Genomic DNA, 25201 nt, shown 5'->3' on the forward strand with positions numbered 1-25201 from the left:
GAGGCTCTGGGTTTCTGATCGGAAGGTGCCCCAGCACTGCCGAGCTGCCACTGTTGGGCTCTTGAGCAAGGCCCTTAACCCTCTCTACTCTAGGGGCGCTGTATCATGGCTGACCCTGCGCTCTGACCCCAACTTCCTGACATGCTGGGATATGCGGGGGAAAAAAAGAAGAATTTCACTGTGTTGTAATGTATTTGTGGATTAGTGTTTAAGACTAATCAAAAAAAATTTTTTTTTTTTTTTTGCAGTTAAGAGAATACTCATAGAATTTTTATTGGAAATTTGCATTTTACACATTATAACACAAGACTAATCAATTCTATCTAAATCTAACATTTTCTATTTTTGGTGACTTTGCTATTGCAACAAGTTCAACAGGGGCAAAGGACTGCATAAATCTGTGTTTTGGCCCCATTTTAACAATATAGTACAGTTGCAATAAAAAATTATTCAGCCCCCATTGCAAATCAGGTTTACTGTCAAAATTTACAGACTTTCAGCTGTTTGCAATTAACAAATCAAATAAAAGTAAGTGGTTTCCCCAAATTCAACTGAAACTGCAACTTATAGTGACTTCTCCAGTTTCAAAATCATTCAACCCCCTGAATAGAATCCCTCCCAACAGCACAAATATGCAAACCAGGTGTTGTCTCAAGCACACCTCATGCAACTAATCAAGGGCTTCATTAGTTGCACCAGGTGTGCTTGAGCTGGAACACATGAAATACTTGACCTGGCTAGGGGCAGAAAATGTATGAAATACCTGGATGGGGAAGCGAAAGGAAGCAATCAGTGACTGCAACCAGATTTCTGAGAAGGCAGGTTGTGAAAAACCCTTGAGTGACTGCAAAAGATCTGCAGCAAGTCTTGGTGGCAACAGGCACTGAGGTTTCAGTGAGCACAGTAAGGTGTGTACTTAATGCAGAAGGTTTCCATGCCAGAACTCCAAGGTTTACACCACTACTGACATAAAAGCACAAGCAGTCAAGTGCATTTGGGAAGGTGAAATTCAGTAGCTGTAAATTCAACAATGTGAAGCACAGATACAGTACATGCTTGCCTTGCTGATTTTAAAATAATTTTAAATAGATTTTATAAAATGCAATGCAAAGTAATTATTTTGTTCATTTGAAGGTAGAGCAAGATTTCTGTTTGCAGTCTGATCACAATGTACATAATGATCTCTCTCTCTCTCTCTCTCTCTCTCTCTCTCTCTCTCTCTCTCTCTGATCCATCCTGATGCTGTACTTTTGCTTGGAGTGCCTGTGGTGAAGGTGCTGAAGGTAGGTTGCAGTGACTTGTGTGTGTTTACCACTAGATGTCAGCGACGTACATCTGTGGAAATTTGGTCCTTCAATGTGCACAGTTCAGTACAGGCACCTGGCATGTCTATTATAAACTAGATTTTTTTTATTCTGACCTTATATGTAATATATTAAATAAATACATATTTTTACTGGATAAAGAATAAGAAACCAAGAGCCCTTGTGTCACAGTTGCAATATGCATATGGGAATATTAAAATAACAAAGACAAAGAATGATTTTACACTGTACTATTAACTTATGTGAAAATATATGCATAGTCATAAACACAAACTCTGCTTAGTCTACAGGAAAAAAACTCCTCGTCCTTATTAATTCAATTTATTTGTATAGTGACTTTAACAATTAGCATTGTCTTACAGAAATCTGGATGTGTTTGATGAGCAAGCCAGAGATTGCAGTGGCAAGGGGGGGAAAAAAACTCCCTGAGATGGCATGAGGAAGAAACTTTGAGAGAAACCAAACTAAAAAGGAACCGACACCGGATAGTGGGATTATAAATCATTACACTATACAGGTGTAGAAGAGTCAAGTGTAGACAAAAGACTTGTCCTCTTGTCTTTCAGATTATGTATCGTTACAGATTCCAAAAGGTTTGCACGTATTGTAAGTGACTTATTGTGCACGTATTGTCAAAGTGAATGTAATGGGTTAAGCCAGTTATCTTTCTGTCACAATGGGTGGATCAGGTAATTGATCTTCTCTGGCTCCTATGCCTGACAGGGAGGTGTAAGGTCAGAGATGAGGTCTGAGGACACGGTGTGACTTGACCCCTGCCCAACCCCCCCGTATGACCTCCCGGTTTCCTGTGGAAAATGAACCTTATATTGTTTGTGTGTGTGTGTGTGTGTGTGTGTGTGTGTGTGTGTGTGTGTGTGTAATTCACTTTCAGGTGTACAATATCAGACCAAGCTGGGGGCTGGAGCAGGTTCACTACCTCTGAAAAGGGAACTCAAACAGCACACACACACACACACACACACACACACACACACACACAGTCTCAGTTTACATACCACTGAATTATACTGTAGTTAAACACTGGCATGAATTTGCCTAAACCCTGACCTTGACCAACCACTAACCAAACAAACATTCGGATGTTTACAAGTTGTTCCACATTCTCCAACAATCAGTTGGTTTCCACAAAGACAGCAAAAACAAAGCAGGCCCCCGCCTATATAGTTTGAAAACAATGCCCCCAAATTTAAACCTTAACCAGACAGCTCACATTTTACACTGAATTCCAAACGCAACCAGTGTTTTTTTTGTTTGTTTGGGTTTTTTTTTTCGCATTTTTGTTTATAGCGAAGCTTCCAAAGTTGGACACATGTCCAGAGATTAACTAGTTAAACATGTCAGAAAAGTGACATCAAGCACTTTTTTAACCTTCTGACCAATCAGGTTGCAGCTCAGTGGCAAGCAAAAAAAAACAAAACAAAAAAACCCCCAATATTCCATAACATTAACATTGTAATATAAGTGAAAACATTTTTGGGGAATATTCAGCCGAATGTTGCAATGTGACATCTGACTTTAATTGTGGTTGTGTACCATCAAGTCGCATGCGCAGCTTAAATTCTCTTGATTTTCTTCCTCCACAGCTACAGTGAAAGCAAACCCCCTTGTTGCCAGATCTTTATTTAATATTTACTGTATTACTGCTAGTAATAATTCTACAACCCCAATTCTGAAAAAGTTGGGATGGTATGGAAAATGCAAAAAAAACAAAATTAGTAATTTTAAAATTCAATTCACCCTGTACTATATACAAAACTCATTATGAACACATTATTTGATGCTTAACTTTGTGAATTTAATTTATTTTTTAAAATATACAATAATTTCAAATCTGATGACTGTAACACACTCGAAAAAAGTTGGGACAGTCGACTGTTTACCTCTGTGTAACATCAACTTTTCTTTTAATAACACTTATTAAGCGTTTGGACGCTGAGTGAAGACACTAGTTGGTTAAGTTTAGCAAGCGGAATTTTCCCCCATTCATCCATTATGCATGCCTTATTTTGCGCTTCATAATGCGCCACACATTCTCAGTGGGAGACAGGTCAGGACTGCAGGCAGGCCATGCTAGCACCTGCACTCTCTATTTACACAACCATGCTCTTGTAATCCAGGCAGAATGTGGTTTGGTGTTCTGCTCTGGATGGCAGCACATGTTGCTGCAAAATGTGTACATATCTTTCTGCATTAATGCTGCCCTCACAGATGTGCAAGTTACCCATGCAAACACGACACGCCCCTGACACGCCCCCATACCATGGCAGATGTTGGCTTTTGGACCTGACACTGATAACAGCTTGGATGGTTCTTTTCCTCTTTGGCCTGGAGAACAAGACGGCTGTTTTGTCCAAAAACTATTTGAAATGTTGACTCGTCGGACCACAAAACATCTCAGATGAGACCGAGCCCAGAGAAGTGGGCAGAGCTTCTGGACAGTGTTGATGTATGGCTTCTGCTTTGCATAGTGTTGTACGAGATTTAGATCTCAGGATTATGTAGCCTCAGCCCTACCGTTATTTCTTGCTTAAGTGTAAAATACAAGCTGATGTATTATGTTATGTGATTATGATTTAACTGAGTTATGATTAAAGTATGTAAAGAACCTCAACCTTGACAGCCAGGGGAAACACAACCGCGTCAGGAGAAAAAGAGGGCCAAGAAAAAGAAAGGGCTCAAGCCGTTCCCTAAGTACCCAGCAACGAAGACGGACTGGAAAATCTTCTGGTTCGGGGGCCGCTAAGAAATCTGTTCTTAATGTTCAGCCCCTCCAGCAAGACCTGCGAGATTTACAACTCGACACGCTGGATGTGAAGAGAACTGAAAAGCTGATATTAAAACATGAACGTTTAGAGAAAGAATGTGATAGCATATTAGGTGTTTTGAATCAAATGAGAGCTGAAGCTGAGAGATTGAAGGACCGTGCTAAATACAGGATAGTCGAAGGCATTAGGCAACTAAATCAGAGATATGGGCAAAGGTACACAGAAGAAATAAAAAGAGCCACTCGTGATTGTAATACAGAACCCAGACCCTCTGCCTTTACTAAACATGTAGATGAATTAAAAAAGGCGCTAGGGCGCTTAGAAATAAAACTGAGATGGACCAAGTAAAAGCATGCATCCTGTTTTCTGCATACACACGTAGATGAATTAGAAAAGGCGCCAGGGCGCCTAGAAATAAAACTGAAACAGACCAAGTAAAAGCATACATCTTGTTTTCTGCACACAACTTCAAAATTAGAGCTCTATACCAAAATCTCCTGTCCAGTGTGTCTCTCTGTTAAGCCCAAATAAGGGTATGCATCATGTTTCTCTACAGGTAACTTCAAAGCTAGAACATGCAACCCCAATCTGTGACCTTAAAGAAGGCATGGTGGTTTTGTGCAGTAACCTGGACCTTAGCGCACAGGACCACACTCAAAAAATTTATAAATATCAAGGAAAGGCAAGTGTTTAGTTGCCATTTCCTCGGGTGAAGACTTACTCATTTTAATTTCTTCTAAAAAGAAAACCATTATCAGACTCTGCGTAGTCTACGGTTGTTCTTTATTTCTCTTTATATTCTGAGTTAAGATATTTGTAATCCTTTTGTTCTTTAATAAACCGAAGTCCATATAAAGGATGATTCGTATACCTTACTTTAAGAGTGAATTCCTTTTGTTACCAACTTCTTCAGAGAAAGAGAAAGGACTTCAAGGGTTCTCGAGCCCAGCGGCACGAGACTCCACCTGCTGAGAAGGTAAGAGGAAGTAATTCTATAAGCTCTATCAGTTGTATGACAGAGTAGCAGGTAGAAGACTAAAAACTGGGATACGGAATAACCCGGAAAACTCAGCAACAATAAAGCCTTAACTTGCATCTGTGGATGCAGCGGCGAATGGCGTCGACTGACAAAGGTTTACCAAAGTATTCCCGAGCCCATGTCAGGATATCCATTATAGACTCATGACGGTTTTTAAGACAGTGACCTCTGAGGGATCGGAGATCAAGCGCATTCAGAAGTGGTTTTCAGCCTCACCCTTTACGCACCGAGATGTGACCAGATTCCTTGAATCTTTTAATTATATTGTGCACTGTAGAAGATTAAATCCCCCAAAATCCTACCTATTTGTCTTTGGGGGATGTTGTTCTCAAAGTGTTGGATTATTCGCTGATGCATCTGTTGGCAGACTGGCGAGCCTCAACCCATCCTTGAAGGACTAGGCTTTTTTTGGAGGCTTCTTATATACTATGATTAGACGATTGCCTCACCTGTTTCACATCACCTTCTTATTTCAACTTCTACATCGCTATTAGTCCTAAATCGCCCCTGTCCCAACTATTTTTGGAACATGTTGCATGCATGAACTTCAAAATAAACATTTATCTTCAAAAAACTATGCAGTTGATTAGGTAAAACCTCAAATACCTTGTCTTTATACATTTTATGTTTATATACAAGTCAAAGTACATTTCCAGTTCACTCCTCTTTATTTTTATTAGCATTTTTCATACTGTCCCAACTTTTTCAAAATTGGGGATGCAGTTAATCTAGATAGTAAGTTGGCTAGTCAGTTAGCTGGTACTGGCTAGGTGTAACGTTCCAGGATCTAATGGAGTTGAGTACGGATGCAAATGCAGATAAAGGCATTTTATTAAGGAGGCAGGCAGACAAATCCAAAACGTGATACAGAGACGTAGTCAAAAACAGGCAATGGGTCGGGCCATTTGCAAACAGGCATTAACTGGGCTAGGCGGGAAGCGCAATGAGGCAACGAGGCAACGAGGGCTAGGTAAAGTGTTATACTCAATACTGCGCAAAGTGCACAGGGAACGAGGGGTTTATATCACAAACGTAATCATGGGTAAATACAGACAGCTGAAACCAATGTAGACACCTTCGGACAACAACCAATGACTAAACGGGGCGGAGACAGAACATAATCAAAACAAACGCACGTGTCCATGGTAAACAAAGTCACAGTCACCAACAATCGAAAAGTGTGCGTTTGCTGAGCGCTCGCGCACCTGGCTCGTGCACACGCGCACTCCGGCTTTCCGAGCACGCTGCAAGCTGCAGCGCTGTCTCAAGGGAAAATCGTGACACTGGGACTGGTAGTAATGTTATCATGATTACAGTGTACTGTATGCATCACATGATCCAGTAGATCATAAGCCCAAAAGGCTCTATAGCCCACATTTTCTCCCTGAATTGTACCCTTGCCAATTCCCAGCCTCTACCCAGCTCGCCCCCATCATGCACCAGCTACCAATTGGGAAGGTTGAAGGCTGATTCATGCTTCCTCTGAGACATGTAAAGCTAACCAACTGCATTTTTTTTTCAAACTGCTACTCAAGCTGCATCACAGGTTAGTGTAACACACTTGGAGGGAAACACCATTTACCCTCTTCCACATACATGAGCTCACAGATGGCCACAATTGGCTGGTATCCCTCCAATTGGCCAGCTTTGCTCCCTTGGTTCCTGGCTGTGGAGTTGGCAGGATTCAAACTTGCAATCTCAGAATGATAGAGAGAACACTTTTCTTTTTCACCACATGGTAGCCTTGCTAGCAATTTTCTTGAACAAACAAACAAACAAGAAAAAACACCAGGACCCTTAGATGTTTTTTCACCTTGAAAGAGATGGAGTCCTTAGCTTGCTAGTCACTTTATACCAATGAGCCCTGTGCATATTTATACTGTATAATTCTATATTGATTCATAACTACAAAAGTCAGCTAAGTGTATGAAGGCAGTGATTTACACAACCCAAATGTCTTGTCATAACTGATGTTTGCTTGAGAGATTAGGTTTGTGTGTGAGAGAGAGAGTGAGAGTGAATGAGATTGGAACATATGTGCTGTAACAGGTATAAGACTTAATGAGAAGAGGTTGGTTCTGCTCACAGAAATTTAATGCAGCTATATGAGTTTAGTACTCACTCAAACACAGGTACACACTGATCAAACAGCACTGCTGAAATCACACACACACACAGCCCTATTCAGCTTTGTGTCCCAGTGCCAAACCATTTGTCTCCAGCTTCCTGTTCTGTTCCACCTCAGCAGAGTAAACATTTTCTGTGTGCCAAAGCATTCTCCAGGGCTTTATATCTCTATCTCTGCTACCTCATGCACAGACTTTTTGTTCACCTTCAATAGATTAGCTTGTGTTCACTGTTTTATTTGATGTATCGGCCAAATTGGCTTGCCTCCTCCTTCATACACTCATCTACACCATTGTAATGCTCATACAAGTGGAGCTTCTTTTCTTTTCTCTGAGCATATTGATAAAGAGAAGATGCAGTAAACAATGACAAGAAAATGTTGCATAATGTAACAAAATCTCACCCTATTCTCTATTTAGTGCACTGTTATGGGAGCCTTGTTATTTTGTAGCCATGTCTAAAAACATAGTGGACAATATCCAGAGAACTTGTTTCACTGCAACAGGTTACCGTCCAAATTCTGTACCCTAGAGGATACAGAATACCCATGATGCACTCTGTAGTTGGTTGTGAATAAGGGGCAGGGAACCATTTTACACACAAAATGAGTCTCTTTCGTGTTTGGTTGGTGATTGTTATTTGATAAAGATGATACTTTTGATACTTTGCTTAAACTGTGTGCAAAAACATACAATTGAGTACAAAGGTTTGCATATCAGAATGAAGCCCTGGTTTACAATGATCACCAATAAAGAGTACTAATGTGTGTGTGTGTGAAGTCAGATGAAAATTATGCGCATGTTTAGGGGGTTCCCTTCATGGACCGAGACCTTGTCACGGTGAAAGGGTTGCATGTAGTCCGCCTTACATCCACACACAGTAAGGGTTCTGGTAGTCAATGTATTGATTGGAGGAGGTCTCTCTTATACTTCAAGGAGTTCCCACAGGAGATAAACCTCAGGCAGGTGTGGGGATACTCATCAGTCCCTGGATGGTACCTTCTACTGACTCCATAGTGCCAGTGGTGGACTTTTGCTCATCAGGGGAATTATGGAGATACTAGGAAGACTGTGATTGGGAGGAGCAGCCTCCCAAATCTGAAGGCATACAGTGAAATGTTAGACCTCTGTGCAAGTCATGGTTTGTCAATAGCAAACTTTTTTTTAAAAAAAACAAAAGATTCATCAAAGCACTGTGGACCAAAGTTCAATGATAGATTTGGTGATTATATCATCATACTTGAGGCCAAATGTGTTGGGCACTAAAGTAAAGAGAGTGCCAAAGCTGTCAACTGATCACCACTTGGTGGTGAATTGGATTAATTGCAGAGGGAACTGGCCAGCTTTACCTGGTTAGCCTTCTAGGTTGCTCTGAAGTGGCAAATGTTTGAGTGAAAGACATATTAACAGCAACGTACAAAAGGCTCCCTCATATGTATGAAATACGGTTGGGAACATTTAGTCTGATTGGACCACATGCAAATGCTCAATCATAAAGGCAGCAACAAGAAGATGTGGCTGGAACAGTGCTTGCCATGGTGATAATGTTACAATGCCTTGGTGGACACCACTGGTGATTGGAAGCTGTCAAGCTGAAGAAGGACTTCCAATCAATGCTCATATAGTGCTCTCCTAACTTGTTTAAAGAGCAAGCAGGGCTGGAGCAATAGCAGATGCAGAAGCAAAAGCTCAGGCATGGGAGGAGTTTAGCCGGACAACGGAAAAAAATTTTTTTTACCTCAAAGATGTTCTGAGGAGGAGATGAGGCCATGGACAATCTCTGCTGAGCAAGTGTGGGGAAGTGTTGACTTGTGTGAGTTAACAAACACATCAAGCCAATGGCAGCAGTGTTATAGTCACTTTACAGGTTTATGGTTGTGAAGCAGTACTCTCTTGAGTTACTCTCCATGAGATCTCAGCAGTCCAGGATTATCTTGGAGTCTTAGAGATGCTGCTCCTCCAAATCAAGAGCAGCCAGTTGAGGTGATTTGGGCATCTTACAAGGTCATCCCCTGGTAGAACTATATAAAGCATGTCCCACAGGACAGAGACCCCCCAGGCAGACCTATGATTCTCTAGAGAGATTATATTTCACAGATGGCTTGGGGGATCCCACAGGAAGAGAATCTGTGGCTGCCAGAATAAGCAGAAGTAAAAATGAAAGAATAAATGAGTTTGTAGGGGTGTCCTTTTAAAAAGAATAATGGTGCAAATTATCACAATCATTTTAAAATGTTTCTCTATAAAAAAGAAAACATATTTTCATTCATCTTCACTAACCGAAAGCAGCAGCTCGTGACCATATGTACTGCAATCCAATCCATCTCACAGACCCTGAAGGTCTAAAAATGTAAAAGGGTACAATTGTATTTCTTTCACTGTTACCTCGCTCACTGTCTTACCTGTCATAACCTCTCACAATCTTAAAGAAGACCTATTATGCAAAATTCACTTTTAAATGGTGTTTGAACATAAATCTGTGTCTGCATTGTGTGTACACAACCACTCTACAATGGTAAAAAATCTACCCACTCCTTTTTTTATATTCCCAATAAATCATAAACAGTGTCTCAAAAGGAGCCCTTTTCATTTTTGCCCTAATGTGATGTAACATTGGAACAAGCCCCGCCCAGGGACTCTGCCCTATTAGCATAGATCCTCCTCTGAGTGAGCTACACTCAGTCCGCGCTGGAGCAGCTACAGTGATAAGAAGAATGTCTCAGCTTTGTAAGTGTTCTGTTGTCGGCTGTAAGAATGATCATAAGAGTCTTCATGCATCAGATCCACTGAAGATGCAGTGAAGCAGTTTTTGAAGGAAATGTGCCCCAAAAATACTTTAAATCATTTTACACCAGATTGCTTTGTGAAGAAGCTTTCATACGCAAGTGAATGCTGGAGACTGGAAACGCAAGCTTCATGTGAAGACGTTTTTGCATTTCACTGCGTTCCAAGCTTGGTGAACTCTGACCTGTGAATTCCTATCATGTGAAGACGTGTGACCAATAGAAGATTGACGCGGTGTGACCTCTTAAGAAAATCAAGCATAGATTATAGCGGTGTCGCACCATCCCATTTTATAGCACAGCTTTAAAAGAATATAAAATCAACATCAAAGGAGAAGTTGCTTGGATTGTGGTGTCGCTGCATACAGATGGTATATTTTAACGTTGGCATGTGATGTCATATGCAGTTGCCGCAGCGATCTTTTGCTGCGAAGCATGACAACACAGGTAGACTACATTGGAAAAACACCAAGTGACAGTTTTCCAATCTTCAACTGTCCAGTTTGGGTAAGTCTGTGCCCACTATAGCCTCAGATCCCGGTTCTTAGCTGACAGGATGCGGCCTTTTCCTCCACCTTAAGGTTTGATGTGTTGTGGGTTCTGAGATGCTTTTCTGATCATCAAGGTTGTAAAGAGTAGTTATTTGAGAAACCTTAGCTTTCCTGTCCGCTCAAATCGGTCTAGCCATTCTCCTCTAACCTCTCTCATCAACAAGACGTTACCACCCTTTGAACTGCCGTTCACTGGATGTTTTTTGCTTTTCGCACTATTCTGTGCAAACTCTAGAGACTGTTGTGCATGAAAACCCCAAGAGATCAGCAGCTTATAAAATTGAAATAACAGAGATTTCTTTCCATTCTGATGTTTGATGAGAACATTAACTGAAGCTCTTGACCTAGATCTGCGTGGTTTTATGCATTGCACTGCTTCCACATGATTTGCTTATTGAATAATTGCATGAATGTTCAGGTTTACAATAAAATGACCAGCAACTGTATAATATAGTGTTTGAAGTTCTGTTTTCCTGTACTATAGGGCTGGCTGAGACTTTCCTCATTTCTCATGGAACCTGGTGAAGATCTTATGGAGTCATTTTCATTGCCACACAGATGAAATGAACCAGTCTGATGGAGTACGCAATTACTGTCTGCATAAAAGTCTGCAAAGTTCTCAGTGACACAGATAAACACCGAGAGGACTTTAATCACTAGAGGGGGTAAAGTAAATGCTGCTGATGAATATGAAATGACTGCTGTATTTTAAGCACAGCATTATAATAAATGTCTGTCTCTCCAAGAGAGGAATCTTTGACATTCAACTTGTTCTCCATGCTCGTTACAAGCAACCATGCCTACAATAAACTTTAGATTTTTCTAGATGTCTTAGAACAGTGAGGACCAATTATAGTTCAGAAATATTGAGGTGAATTGTGATACATTTATGATACATCAATGTCACCTATCACGAAAAAAAAGGCAAGTCAGATTTGATTTTTTGTTTATTGCTGGAGAGCTAGAGAAGCAGATTACTGGAGAGCACTTAAGATAATCTCATTATTTTTTAATCATGCTGCTAATTAATTCTGCATGTGTCTTCAATAATTCACAGGCAATTTTTTTCCTTCTGTAGTTTTCAGCAAGAGCAGCTATGAATAATTTATTCCGACAGCTCGATCACACTCTGATGGATGTGGGTTGCTATTTCCATAAAGTCCACAGGCCACTTTCTCTCTCTCTTTCTCTCTTTCTCTCTCACTCGCTCACTCTTTCCTTTGACTAGCCTCAGCAGCAGCACAGAAGGTGTGAGAAGACAGTGCTCACACTCTTGCATACTGTACTTCAAAGAGCTTTAGAAGCATTCTCAATCCAGGAGCCTAATGTTTACAATGTCCAATTAGAAGTTAGGTTTCTTTCTCCTTGATATATGTGATATAGCAACCACCTGGAAGGTAAACATTTTCATCACCTTCAGCTGTCTAAAAGAGGCCAGCATGTTTTGTGCCAAAATAGATTGCTATTTGGAGCTATCCATGATTCCCTCTTTCTTGACTAGAGCCCCAGTCCCAGCTGAAGAGAAGCAGCCTTGTAGCATGATTCTGCCACCACCATGCTTCACCGAAGTTATGGTGATCTTTGGGTCTTGGTTTTCATATCTTTTAGAATTATGCCTTACCTTGGTCTTATCAGACCATAACACATTCTTGGTCTCTTGGCAGCTTCCCTGATAAATTTTCTTCTTCATAAATATTTGAAGGAACGTCCTGTTCTTGGTAATGTCACTGTGGTGCCCCATTTTCTCCAACTGTTTATGATGGTCTTCATTGTGCTCCATGGTACATCTAATATTTTGGAAATCCTTTTGTACGCTTCTCCTGACTGATACCTTTCAATGAGATCCTGTATATGCTTTGTAATCACTTTGCATACCCTGGCTTCAGCAGTTCAGCAGTTTTAACAGTGGTGTGTAGACCTTTTATATCCACTTTATAATTTTTTGTGTAACATGAGAACATACTGTAGAATGAGGAGATGAAAACATGCATACGTCTGTCTGTGTGTGCCTGGTAGTTCTACTGGAAAAAATAATGTCACTTGGGAATTGTCCTCATGCATTGATTCCTTTCAGCAGCTTGCATTTACATAATGTTCATGTTTTTAGGGCATGGCTGTGGTGCACATATGCTCACACACACACACACACACACAAACAAAACACAAAGCAAACACACTCACAAAAACATGACTAAACTGAAAAATAAATAATGTTATCATTTAATTGTTATGTGCCTCACAGAATTACGGGTCATTATTTCATAATGAAAAATAAAACCAAGGTTAAAGGGTCAGAATCAATGCATCAGTGTGTTACACCATGTGACATCTGATGTTAATTCAATAACAATACATGAGCAGTGAAAACTTTACAAATTCAGCATAACAAATAACATTCAATCTGTATAATATAGGCTTTGGTACTACTCATACTACTGGGAAAAAACCCTTCCCATGGTGAAATTGTAATTGTAATCGTTTTCGGGTTTATATATACTAGTTCTGAAATATACAGACTTCCTGAACAAAAATATGCATCTCTTTGGCAAGTAAAATTCTAGCATTTTAAACTCTAGTTATGCCCAAAAGTGAAAAAGGAGAAAACTACTGTACATTTAGTTTTCATTCCTGATGTGCCACAGGAGCATAGCAGACATTTTGACAGCCAGTATCAGGTTACCATCTGATTTGATTAGGCTTAAGTCTATTTTTCTACAATGCACAGGCACCTACAGTATATAACAACTTGATGAAATTTAGACTTTCACTGTGTGAGGAAATTACATTTAACTAGCAAGGTTTTAGACATTTTTGCACAAACTGACTGCTTTTACAAGAGTGCCAGCTAGACTTGCTCCTCAACTGACATAATCATTGCAAGACGATAGCCAAGGCAAGATTACAAAGTAAATAAAATCCATTTCCATTTAATTTTGGTTAAAAATATATATTTATGGTTTCTTAACTAATTGCAATTTTAAAATGCAATTTTATCAAAACTCTATTTCCCTATCAATTTCTTATATATATATATATATATATATATATATATATATATATATATATATATATATATATATATAAATTTATATTGTGGAAAGGTTCATTTGTTTTCCATAATTTAATATAAAAAGTGGAACTTTCATATATTCTAGATTCATTAAACGTAAAGTGAAATATTTCAATCCCTTTTTTTTTTTTTAAATCTTGATGATTACTGCCTACAGCTTACGGAAATCAAAAATACAGTATCTCAAAATATTTAAATATAGAATGGAGTATTCAGAATTCACACTTGTTATCTCCTGATGATGAGGGAGGGTAAATGCTTTTCTTTTGTGCAGGAAACTTCTGCACTGATACATCAACCGCTTTAAAATCCTTCAACACATCATCAAAGTAACTTACAATCTCTGTCTGCCCAGACAATACCACATAGCTACTTCCTTCCTGTCCATGCCCAAGCCCTTGATCCCTGGTAACCTGAATGAAGAAATTTTAACCACCGCTCCTTGATCTCAAAGGTCAGCCAGCTTACACTGTTAAGGAGACCTTGGACTCCAGATTTTGGGACATAGGAAATAGAATCTAGTGGAGTGGGAGGGGTTATGATCCTGAGGAGAGAAGCCGGGTCCCAGGTCATGCCATCCCTGCCCATTAAAGTGTTTCATGGCTGCCGTGCACCATGTCTGTGAAGGTTCTTCAGCAAATTATGACCTTTATCAGTCAATAACAGGAACTCCATTTCCCAACCAGATCCCCAGCCAGATCAAGTTACCTGCTTTGTCCACCTGCTGTGGAACTGGTTTCCAGTCACATTGATCCCTTTAAATAACTCAGACATGCTTCCGTTTAGTGCAAAGTCTCACTCCTGCTTTCTGCAAGTGATTATCTGGAGCCTATCCTGGGTGGAATGTGGGAATACACCTTATAGTTAGGTACATTTTTACTCTAGATAAATGAACAAAATCTTACCACATAGTTTTATTTATGATGAAAGTTGAACCTATCTGGGTGTAGGTGTACAACTTAAGACTTTGTTGAAGCTATGCGACTTGGTGTAACCATTAATCATTTAGTAGCACTTGAATGTAGTGGCCATTTACTTTCAAATTAGGCTATGAAAGAATTTACGTATTGCTGTTGCAACTCGCCATTGGGCCTCAAATAAATAAAATATTTGAAATGCCCTTTATGTGGGTGCTAAGGATTTCTCCAGAAGGAATGGTTAGTTAACCAGAACCCACTGAAAAAATATAAACTGGATTATAGGAAAGTTATCTTACTCTTTCAACTAATGACAGGGAAGGAAGTTTCTGCTCAGTGGATGTTTCACTGGCTGGTTTAAACAAATAGCTCTCCGACCTCTATTGTCATAATCCCTGTGAACATGATATGTGTGAAATATTAGAAATATTCGAAAAAGTAAATCCATGACAGATGTGTGCATTAAAATGTTTGTAGCTAAGCAATGATGTTGAACACATTGACGATGGTACAGAAAACATTTGTTCACAAACATGAGTGCAAGAAGTTGAACTTGTAGTCTTGTTTTTTGAGTTTGTAATTGTACATGCTTACTCAGGCAAGATCACATCCTCTCATGCTTTTTCAACACCAAAGGTGAAGTTCCCATCTAAAAAAAAATAAAAAAAGGTGTAAAGAAAAACAAACATGTGATTGTTGTTGGAGGCGGTAGGCCACACTAGTAGAATTCACCCATTATTATGCTTAGAGCACATGATGGTCTCACATAGAACATTATGAGGACAGTACATGCTGGACACAAAACGTTTTTTAACACTAGTGTTACCTCATAGATTGAGAACTTTCTACATGAGAATTGTAGGATTTGTATGACTGGGTCCAGAGAAAAAGGAAGGTATTTCTAATAGTCCTTGTATATCATTGATATGTCAAGAAAATATCCTGCCTCCAAAACAGCCAATCTTCAGCAGTGGTGAATCATTGTGTGTGTGTGTGTTTCATACAAAATAAAAATTTATGAATCATCATAGGGATATGAACTTATGACAAGCTGTATGAGAAATAATAATAATAATAATAATAATAATAATAACAATAATAGCTCATCTATGCAGAAGAGGGTAAATAGCACTCTCCTCTAAGTGTGTTACACAGCATGAGCAGCAGTTTGAAAAAATGTGGAGGTTGTTCCCTCCCAGACGAAGCACGTTTGCTCCACCCTCCCTGAGTGGTAGTTGTCATATGATGAGGAGTTAGCTAGTGGGTGGGAATTAGCAAATGACCAAATTGGGGGGGGGGGGGGGGGGAATGGGGGAAAACCCCCTGGTCAGGGTTGCAGTGGTTTAAATTAGTTTATATTTACTATATGTTAATATTACTGTATATGTTTATATTTTTGGAAATAGAACAATCTATATATATATATATATATATATATATATATATATATATATATATAGTTAAGACCATTTATGAACTGGAGTGATGTGGTGTGGCCAGAATTCACAAAACATGCTGCCATTTGTACCTCTTAGGGATAATACATTCATACATACTGAACAAATACATTCATGTTAAACAGATTGTGTTTTCTAGCCAGACACAAATATGCCTTCTGATATGAACAGGAGGTTATACTATACATTGTGTGTGTGTTTTTTTAGAAAGCTCACTAAAACAAATTGTTTTAAGAAAGTTTGTTAACTTGATACAAATAGAAGGCGCACTATTTTGTGTTTATTTGTTGGTTTGTTGTTTTTTCATCTATGATCTGCTCCAACAGCCTCAATGAACCATCTTTTATGGTTCACTGTTTCCAGAGGAATAGTGTGAATATGGGCCTCCACACTATCATCAGCACACTTGCCTGTCTTGTCAGACAACAGGTCTGTGGCTAAGCACAGCTACTGTGTTGAAAAGCTGCTCATAACAAACCTACTATATTAGTTGGATTGCTACAATGCACTGGGGCTGGAGCCACTGTTCCCCTGCTTCCATGTACCGAGCTGTCTGTAGACTAGCAGGCCTAATCCGATTCTTCCTTGTGCGTGTGTCCTTGTGCCTCCCCCAACTAGAATTATTGTCTTAAATGGAAGGAAAGGTTTTGCATCCTCAGACAAGTTACCTGCATCTGTAGGTTTGGTGCCTCTTGGTGAAGAGCAGATTAAGGACAGTGATCAAGCAATATAAGAGACAATCCTCAAGAGTCCCTAATAAATGGTCCTTGTTGTGCTCTCAGGTGGAAACCGTTCAATGAATTGTGGGCATTCTGTCACCTGAATCCACTGTATTGACTAGCTCCAAAAGTATTAGCCTTGCTATAGGGACTGATAGACAATGAAAATTCCCCATCTGCATTACAGCACAGGGGATGGTGTCCCATTGGGAAAACAGAAACTTGTCACAAGCTTTCTGAAAGGAGATTTTTAGGGAATCATGGTGGTGATTTGATTAAATCATTCAATTGTTCATGCACATTGGTGTGAAGACATGAGGAGCTCCGCTGTCTGGTCAACTGGGTGCTGGATGTCATCATGTTCACCTACAGTTGGGCCAGATGCCAAGCCTCTACCCTGACATGCAACTCTAAAGTTGTGTCTCCAAGTCTTGCTGCTACTTACACGGTTCTACATGGTTAACATCACACATACAAGTGGCATGAGTGCAAGGACATGCAATGTGGTGGTGTGAATGGAGACAACACAAGGATTCAATCAGATTGAAAAGAGTCAACAAGAAGAAGAAAAAAAAGTCAGTCCTAAGCTAACAACTGATCTTTTGAAAGTGAAAAACCGATACCTTGCTTCACCCTTACCTGTGCCCAAGACTTAGTGCAATGAAGATTGCAAACAAATTTTAGATGACTATAGGGAATGACGTCTCTCCCTCTCTCTCTCTCTCTCTCTCTCTCTCTCTCTCTCTCTCTCTCACACACACACACACACACACACACAAACACCTTTCCAGTAAATGGGTCGGTTCCTCACAAGGCATGTGTTATCAAGGTGATTCTCACTTCCCCAGGTAGTTAAGAGGGGTGAAACAGAATGAAAGTGATGTATAGAACAATGTCAGTGTTCACTGTCATTCGGAACCAGTGCCGAACCAAAGAAAACTGGGTGAGATGGCATTTATATCAAATAATATGTTGTATGATAACACTGTGACATTGTTTAAGGTCTTGACCTGCTTTTGCATGCATACAAGAAGGTATCCAGGTGATTCTCAGTGCTCCTGGCAGTTTTAATAGAATCACAGTGACATGCATAACCAAATGTTTTTATTTACTTACTTTGTTACTTTCCCTCATCCAAATTGATTGACCTCTAGTAATACCTCGTCAAAGTGTCTAAAAACATATTCCAATTCAATTCAATTTTATTTGTATAGTGCCTTTAACAAAAGATATTGTCATAAATCTGCTTTCCATATATCTGGATTTAGATCAAGTTTCCAAGTGACCGGCGACAATGACAAAGGAAAAAAAAAACAACCCCTGAGACAGCAGAGAAAGAAGAAACTTGAGCAGAAAAGAAGATTCAAAAGAAGAACAATCCTGGGGGACACTTGATAGTGAGATTTTAATCAATCAAATAATGAAAAGACAAAAAGCACTGAACACACTGAAAATATGTTAGAAGTATACTGTGAATAGGAGTCTTGAGATGAACATACATTATATGAGCATATTGTGAATAGGAGTCCACTCACAAAAATAATTATGATGACAAAAATGATAGACTTGAAATTTAAGACTTCCAGCAAGCATTGTTAGAATAAAAATAGACAAGTCCCTGTGACCTTCATCTATTAAATACTGTAGATGGTCTAAACAAAGCATTGAGAGTATGAGAGCTGTTCTATGTCCTTCCGGAAGGCTGGGAGAAATTTCCAGAATGGCTGAAGAAGTGGGTATCAGAGGAGATAGAGTGTCATGTATTTATTGTTTGACCTAGAAGAGGAATGGCATGCTCTATTTATGATCAGAGAAGATGACATATCAGTAACTGTGATAATCAGTTACAATGATCAGTAAACTGATCATTTAACTGTGTCCTTCCAGATTTTTAAAGATTGTTTGTTTAAGTTTCAGAGTGCAGCAAAGTCAGCTAGGTCTAGGTATTTCTCTGACTTAATTGCTACACACTGTCATAGACCAAAGATCTTATTCACCACGATAAATTCAATTATTAATCCGAGCTGCCAATTCCATGGGGGACCCTCGGCTGAACTTTGTGAGAAGTTTTTAAAGTTTTTTGCTGATAAAGTAATTACCATTCGTTCCTCCTTCACTTCATAGTTCTCAGACCTGTCCCCGAATTCACTGGCTTTACCGGTTTCCTTTGATTAATTTCAACACGTTTCTCTAAAGGAACTATGTGATCTGGTAACCAGATGAAAATATCATCCACGCCACTTGATGGTGTTCCCGCTGTGATTATGGAAGCAACTTTTTCTGAAATTGGCCCCAGTATCCAAGTGTTGATAAATTCTTCTTTGGATGCTGGGGTGGTCCCAAATTGTTTTAAGCATGCTATTGTTCAACCTTTGCTTAAGAAACAGGGTTTCGATGAAGGTTGCCTTAATAATTATTGGCCTGTCTCTAAGCTACCATTTCTGTCAAAGCTGCTAGAGAAAGTAGTACAGTCTCAATTGCTCCTGTCTTTAAATTCAGCTATGTTATTTGAACCTTTACAATCTGGTTTCACTGCTTTTCATAGCATGGAGTCTGCTTTGTTAAAAGTGTCCAATGACATTTTACTCACAGTGGATGCTGGAAAAAATACTGTGTTGATGCTACTAAATCCTACAACTGCCTTTGATACTGTAGACCATAACATACTTCTCTGATGCTTAGAGCATCTGTTTGGTATCAAAGGTACCACCCTACAATGGCTCAGCTCATATCTTAAGGACAGGTCCTTCTCGGCAGCGTTGGGTAATTTCTCCTCTTCTTCTAGTCCTATTATTAGTGGTGTTCCTCAAGGCTCCATTCTGGGCCCACTTCTTTTTAACTTATACATGCGTCCGTTGGGGAATATTATTGGGGCACACAATGTCTCTTTTCATTTATATGCTGACGATACCCAGTTGTACATTCCACTGAAAGCTGGTGACTCCATTCAGCCATTGTTGGACTGTCAATAAAAAATGACATTAAAAAATGGTTAACAAATAATTTTCTCCAACTTAATGATGACAAAACTGATATAATTGTTTTTGGCCCCCTGAGATTGAGAGATGGTCTCATTAACGATCTCCATAATCATTTCCCCTCAATTGATTCCCAGGTTAGGAACCTTGGCTTCATTCTGGACTCAGAATTATGCTTAACCAAGCAGATAAATTCAGTCGTTAAGACGTTTTTATCAACTACGGATTATTTCGAAACTCAAAACATTTTTGTCTTTTCAGGATTTGGAGAAGGTTATTCATGCTTTTATTACTTCTCGCTTAGATTACTGTAATTCATTATACTTGGGTCTTCCTCAGTCATCTCTGGCTCGACTTCAGATGGTTCAGAATGCAGCTGCAAGGCTGATGACTAGGGCAAAGAAGTTTTTTCGTGTCACCCCAATTTTAGCATTTCTTCATTGGCTCCCAGTCCGTTTTAGGATTCAGTTTAAGATTTTGATGTTTGTTTTTAAAACTCTTAATAATCAAGCTCCTTCCTATCTCAAGGATCTTCTTAAACCACATTCATCAAACAGATTTCTAAGATCTTCTGATAGGTTTCTTTTGCATGTCCCTCATTCCTGGTTAAAACAAAGGGGGATAGAGCTTTTGCTGTTGCTGCCCTCTGTCTATGGAATCAACTGCCACTGGATATCCGCCTTGCACCTTCCATTACCACTTTTAAAAAGAGGCTTAAAACATATCTCTTCTGCCAGGCTTTTTGATCAAATTTTTAATTTTTACTATTGTCTACTGTCTGTTTTTATTTGGTCTTATTCTGTTTCTATTTTATTTTCCTTACTCTGTTCAATACTTTGGTCAGACTTGCTGTGTGAAACGTGCTATACAAATAAATTTTACTTACTTACTTACTATCAGCAGTGTGATGGATGTATTGATGAATTAAATGTACGGATGGATAAATAGATGTATTAAGCACAAAAGCCCATTCTGTACATTGGGAACCTGTTTCATTGGAAATATTTCATATTTATTATATTTTATTAAAACCTTTTTATATTTGTGTATTTGTATATTTTAAAAAACATGAAAAAAGGAAACTTTTTCTATGAAGACAAAATAACAGGCATAATTATCTAGCATGTGAACTTCTATATAAAGTGTGCCTAAATTTTACTCAAAAAATATACAGTATAATTTCTGTGAATCCATGTAATTTAGTCCTTATATACAGGATTTAGATGGACCTTGTGGCTTGAGCGTGTCTTGTTGGGACCTACATCGATGGCCATTTTTATTTGCGTGTGTGTGTGTGTGTGTGTGTGTGTGAGAGAGAGAGAGAGAGAGAGAGACACACGTCATTCCCTATAGTCATCTAAAATTTGTTTGCAATCTTCATTGCACTAAGTCTTGGGCACTGGGTGAAGCAAGGTATCGGTTTTTCACTTTCAAAAGATCAGTTGTTAGCTTAGGACTGACTTTTTTTTCTTCTTCTTGGTGACTCTTTTCAATCTGATTGAATCCTTGTGGTGTCTGCATTCACACCACCACATTGCATGTCCTTGATTTTATTTTAGGGACTGGCTTTTTCAGGAGCTGTGCCTGGACCTGATAGGATGCTTTTGGATAAGACTAGCAGGGTGGTACAAATTTGCCTTATCTCTGTAAAACCTTCAGATTGCATGGAATCTTCAATTCTTTGCCTTTTGAAGTGAATTCGAATGTGAATTGGCCTTAGAACATTGAATTCTTTGCCTTTTAAGTGTGTTGTCTCCAGGCATAACATTGCTACTATTATATCAAGGGCTTGTGCAGCATATCTGCACAATCATGCTGACTGATGATGTAAGCAGATCACAGTAATTTTCTTTAAATCTTATTTTTATGGATAGAGGATCTTCATCATCTAATCTGACCTGGAAAACACACTGCACATTCTGCTATAGAATTCAGCCAAATATTTTATCGGAACAATGTCAAATAGACAAATAATAACCATAAAAAGGCCAGAATAATTGCACACTCTGGCTTAGTTGTCTTCTCAACATCTTTGATCAATGGGGGCCAAAAGAATATATTCCAGACTTTGTTGTTAGCAGATTCAGTGATGTATGACCTTGCTCTTAGATTCTAATGTACTTTGAGTGCAGTGACTCTGTGATAACTACTTTATGATGTTTTTTCTAAGCCTAAGGTGTTATGTTGATTGGCTTTCAGAGACTGCCCTGCAATTACCTTGCCTTTTTCTACACATGCTCTCCATGTATTTGCTTTAAGGAATCATAGTTTGAGCTTGAGATGATATTTCTTGGGTTGCAATTGTAGTAGTATTGGGCCAGGGTGCTAGATATGAATTTCTTTAATGCATTAAGTATGTCCTGTGTGTTTGTGTGTGAGCTGCTGTAGGAGCGCTGAATTGAATGAATTTTTCAAGATAGTTAGCCATGCCAGGAAAGCTTTGGAGTTTAGCTACATCTGTGGGGAGTGACATTTTGATAATCACTTTAGTCTTAGATGGGATTAAGACATTTGTCTCAGAGAATACTGCTTTCACATATTGGTACAGTTTGTAATGAGTCTTTTGGCCTTTGTGTTTGGAGTCTTCTGGTTTTGGCTTATAGCCATATTTTTATCTTTACATATGGGTTTTTTCTGGACTTGGGCAGATTTTTTTTCATTAAGTTGCCTTGCCAGGCTCTCCTCTCCTACTTCCTCCACAAAATTTTGTGCTTGTGTTCATAGGGCCTTTGGGGATCATTTGCACCTGCACTGACAATCTCACATCTTCTATACAACAAGAGGCCACTTTATTAGGTAAACATACCCTGTACCTACTCTCAATAACCATTCAGGATTTTGTCCCTCCAGGATTTTGTGATTTTTTTGTGATTTTTTTTGACTGCAGAAATGAATGCAAAATCAAGGAAACTCAAAATTACCGCAGATTTGGGCCGAGATGCGTCATGTGGCGTCATCACAACGTGCATTCAGCCAAAGCCCCCTTCGATACATGTGCGTTGAACATGAGTACAGCTAAAAGATCTCATTTATCAACAAACATCACTGCGAAACACCGTGCAAAACAATTTTGTACAATCGCAATTTCGCCAATTCAAGTAGTTTTCTGCAAATAATCACAAAAAACTCCAGTACAGACTGATTTTATCAGCTAAACCTATCATATCAGTGCACTTTCAGGTGTACAGTTACTGACGGGAGCCCATCTGTTGTTGTACACAGTTTGTCAGGCCCCTCTACCCTGTCCATCAGTGGAAAGAGAAGACCGCAGAAACACCACTCTAACCAAATGTTATCAGTCCAGCAGTGTCACTGACATGGTAGTGTGAGTGAGATGCTGATAGGACTGGATCAGGTCCAAATACACCTACAAATTTCACTTTTGGTGTACAAGTGTAGAAACATGGTAAGTTTATCTATAGAAGTGGTCTCCAAGTGGTCTGACATCAATTATATTCAGTCAGTGAACAGAAATGGACTAAATGCATCATGCATACTTCCAGACAGTGAGTGACTATAAGGTCCAGACTCCATGTCTGAATGCCACTGACATTACATGCATGGGTGTACAACCAACACCTGCTGGTGGTAATATGAGACGGGATGTGAAAATCTAATATCTATCAATATTTGAAAAAAGAATGATAGTGTAAATAATTCATCTCTTTCACATTCATTAAAACCATGACTGTATTTCACATGCTCCTCCTCAATCTGCTGATAGAAAAGCAGGCTATAAAAAACGTCAGCTCATTAAGATGGGTGTAGGGAGCTGATAGGCTGAATGAATCCATAGTCTGGGCTAGAAAGAAATCAGCCCCAACCTTGCTTCTTCATACCATTCTATGTATATTTATTGTGACCATTTATCATGCCATTGTGCTTCGTTCCACAAAAGTACAAAATAGTCCACCTTAAGACATATGTTAACAGCAAATAATTAAAAAAAAAAAAAGAAAAAAAAAAAAAGAAAAAAAAAAAGAGGAGTATACACTGCTGTGTTGTGCCTCTTTAAAAGCTGTAGGCAGTGCTGTGGGGCTGCAGAGCAGGGTGAACACACACACACACACACACACACACACACACTTGTGAGGACCTTCTAGTGAAATAATTGTTAATGCAGCCAAATAATGCTATAACTACACCTAAATCTAACCCGAAGCTCAACCTCAGTAATCAAAAGGGAACTTTTTTTTTTTTAAAAAATAAAAGCTGCAGTTTTGGTAAAACACCCCCAACACACACACACACACACACACACACACACACACACACGAAAAGAGTTCGCCTTGTGGGGACCAGCCAAATTCCTGTCAGCCGCTCAGACATACCTATCCTTGTGGGGACATTTCGTCCCCATCAGGATATCAAAACACATACACACACACTCACAGAAGAGAGAGAGAGAGAGAGAGAGAGAGAGAGAGAGAGAGAATAAGGACAGACAGTCTTCACACAGCGGTGGTGTTTCTACCTTCTCACGAGGACGTTCCACTAGGACCCGATTAATGCAGCGGTGAAACTGGGACCGCAAACACACACACACACACGCACCCGCGCGCGCGCTCTGCGGCAGTAATCATCGGAGATAACGGTTTTGTAGGCGTGCACTTGAGCGTGTACCGGAGCTGATGGTCGAATTGTTTGTCCTCGTTGTTGCCTCAAAGCACCGGGACTGAAAAAGAAAACGGCAAAAACCGAGACAGCGCTCGCGCAGGAAGCTAGTCTCGGCACGAGTTCAGCGAGGCAGTGTCTTTTGCAGCCGAGCCCTCACTTCAGGTAAATCAGTGCAAACACGCACATTAAAACGAGCACTAAGCAAGAGTGCATGCTTCCACTCACAGATTTTAACATCTGCTTTCTTTTAACATCCTTTCTTTTTTATTTATTACACAGGGTGTTGATAGACAGGCTCGCGCCCATGCACTAACTTGATCATAATTTCATTATTTCTTTTGGTTGCATGATGTCATGTGTATTTTATTTATTTTGTTTATTTATTTTTGGGAACAAATCTGTGTGGGGAGTTGTACTGTACATCAAGTGCATTGATGCTTCTCTGTTGTTTAGTGCCAGTTTTTGCAGTGCACAGTTTCCCAGTCTCACTGCACATTTTGTGCACTTTTCATTCTGTAACATCTCTGATCAAACTCATGAAGCGTATCACGAGCTGTTTTGGGAAGACAAAGACATCAATTCTGTAGTACATTAAAAAAAAAATTCCATGACTGCAATTGTTCAAAAGAAAACTGGAGAAAAGAATCAAGGGTTTAAAATGAATTTGGAGCAATATAAGTCCTGAGACTTTTTGCTACACTAATCTGGAGAAATTATAATTGCGTACTTTTATTTTGTATGTAATGTCAGTGTCATTTGTGAACAAGAAACCCTAACGTGGACCTGTGGAAAATGGGCGTGAGATGGATTTGTTTTGACAGGCCATCTATAGA

General features: G+C 39.4%; 1 protein-coding gene across 1 annotated transcript in view; it reads left to right on the plus strand.

The window, feature by feature from the left end:
* The first annotated feature begins 24042 nt into the window (after window positions 1–24042).
* wscd2 (WSC domain containing 2) overlaps window positions 24043–25201 on the plus strand; it is a 71538-nt gene continuing 70379 nt past the window's right edge. Inside the window, exon 1 of the mRNA XM_053610880.1 lies at window positions 24043–24530. The gene's annotated coding sequence lies outside the window, so the exon portion shown is untranslated. The remainder of the gene's footprint in view (window positions 24531–25201) is intronic.

Source organism: Ictalurus furcatus, chromosome 22 (genome assembly GCF_023375685.1).
Source record: "Ictalurus furcatus strain D&B chromosome 22, Billie_1.0, whole genome shotgun sequence".
Classification (NCBI taxonomy): Eukaryota; Metazoa; Chordata; class Actinopteri; order Siluriformes; family Ictaluridae; genus Ictalurus; species Ictalurus furcatus.